The sequence below is a fragment of the Propithecus coquereli genome, unplaced genomic scaffold (genome assembly GCF_000956105.1).
Source record: "Propithecus coquereli isolate 6110/MARCELLA unplaced genomic scaffold, Pcoq_1.0 Scaffold171, whole genome shotgun sequence".
In the NCBI taxonomy this organism is placed as follows: Eukaryota; Metazoa; Chordata; class Mammalia; order Primates; family Indriidae; genus Propithecus; species Propithecus coquereli.
In genome coordinates, this window is record NW_012141747.1 from 5,577,702 (window position 1) to 5,580,273 (window position 2,572).

The following is a 2,572-nucleotide window of genomic DNA, read 5'->3' on the forward strand; positions in this document are numbered from 1 at the left end:
AATGGGAATTATTATTTAATGCATATAGAGTTTCAGTTTTATAAAAAGAGTTATGGAGATGGATGGTAGTGATGGTTGCACAACATTCTGAATGTATTTAATAGCACTGAACTGTACACTTAAAAACAATTAAGATGATAAATTTTATATTATGTGCATTTTGCCACAATTTAAAACTTGAAAAAAGAGTACAAATGGAGTAACACTTATATATCAATAATTAAAAATTATAAATTATGGCTCAGTCTACATATCTAAACAAGGACCTGCTTCTTCCTTGGTGGCTAAAGGAGCCCCAAGGCTCCTTCTCAATCCCCCTGCCAGTCTGAGTGATAGCACAGATGTGCTGAAACAGGACAAAAGCTGGGCCCAGGCCCAAGACTCCTGAGCAGTGACTGGACTCACCAAACCTCACTGGGACCAAGTGGGATTTATTCCAGGAATGCAAGGTTGGTTCAACATTAGGAAATTAGTATCATATACACTCTTAATAGATTTAAGGAAAAAAATTACATTAGTTCCATGGATGCTTTAAATAACCTTTCACAAAATTCAACACTCATTCCCAATTTTAAAAATATTCAAGCAAATACAATAAGTGTTGTGAGGATATGGAGAAATCACAACCCTTGCACACTGCTGGTGGGATATAAAATGGTGCAGCTGCTATGGAAAACAGTATGGAGGTTTCTCAAAAAATTAAAAATAGATCTATTCCACAATCCCACTTCTGGGTATACCTCCTAAAGAATTGAAAACAGGATATTGGAGAGATATTTGCACACCCATATTCATAATAGCCAAGATGCGGAAGCAACCCAAGTGTCCATCAACAGATAAATGGATAAAGAAATGTGGCATATACCACAATGGAATATTATTCAGCCTTAAAAAGCAAGGAAATCTTATCATATGCTACAGTATAGATTAACCTTGAGGACATTATGCTATGTGAACTAAGCCAATCGCAGAAAGACAAATACTGTACAACTCAACTTATATGAGTTATTGGAAGTAAGCTTATGAAAAACAGTATGGAGAGTTCTCAAAGAACTAAAAATAGAACTACCATTGGATCCAGCAATCCCACTTCAGGTACAAAGGAAAAGAAACCATTATATCTAAAAGAGATCTGCACTCATATATTTATCACAGCACTATTCACAATAGCAAAGATAGGGAATCAACCTACGTGTCCATCAACGGAGGACTGAATAAAGAAAATTCAGGCCGGGCGCGGTGGCTCACGCCTGTAATCCTAGCACTCTGGGAGGCCGAGGCGGGCGGATTGTTCTGAGCTCGGGAGTTCGAGACCAGCCTGAGCAAGAGCGAGACCCCGTCTCTACCAAAAAATGGAAAGAAATTAATTGGACAGCTAAAAATATATGTAGAAAAAATTAGCCGGGCATGGTGGCGCGTGCCTGTGGTCCCAACTACTCGGGAGGCTGAGACAGTAGGATTGCTTGAGGCCAGGAGTTTGAGGTTGCTGTGAGCTAGGCTGACGCCACGGCCCTCGCCCCAGGCAAGAGAGTGAGACTCTGTCTCAAAAAAAAAAAAAAGAAAATTCAATCATTGTGGCATATGCAATGGAATACTATTTAGCCATAAAAAAGAATGAAGTCATGTCTTTTGCAGGAACATGGATGGAGCTGGAGGCCATTATCTTAAGTGAAACAACTCAGAAACAGAAAGACAAATACTGCATGTTCTCACTTAGAAATTTAAACTAAATATAATGACGACTCAGAAGGGGAGCGGGGAGGGAGGTGGATGATGGGAAATTACTTAATGGGTATAATGTATGTAATTTGGGTGATGAATACACTAAAAGTCCAGACTTCACCGTTACACAGTATATCCATGTAACAAAATTATACTTGTACCCCTTAAATTTATATGATTTTTTAAGTGAAGTAATTAAACTCAGAGAAACAGAAAAAAATAACCAAATAGAAATGGACACACACATTTTCAATATGAATATATGTATATATGTATTGTGTATGTGCATCAGTGGATGGATGGAGAGATAGATAGATGATCTCTTATTTATATTAGTCCTATAACCAGTATCTTCATCAGGAAAACCTAGAGGCATTTCCTCTAAGAGCAGGAACAAAGCAGATGCTCACTATATCTCCAACAACTACTCAAGATTGTCCTAGAGATATTAGCAATGCAATAAACATGATAAATAAATCAGTTAGAGGTACAATAATTGGTCAAGAAGTAAAACTATCTCTATTTGCAGATTATATATAGTATATATAGAATTGAATAAAGTAGTAAGACATAAAATTAACATACAAAAATCAAGCCTTCCTACATCCAAACATTAAGTAGGTAGAGGATATAATGACAGGGAAACCCTCCACCATGCTAGCAACACAGAAAATTAAGTAACTTAGGAATAAACTTAACAAGATCTGTGGAAAAATATCTATATAAGGAAAACTTTAACATACACTGTAAGCAAACTTGAAGAACTGAAAAGACATCCCCATTTCTGGCATAGGATGCTTCAGTATCAGTTTTCCTAAGGTGAATATTTCATTATAAACTTAATGCAATA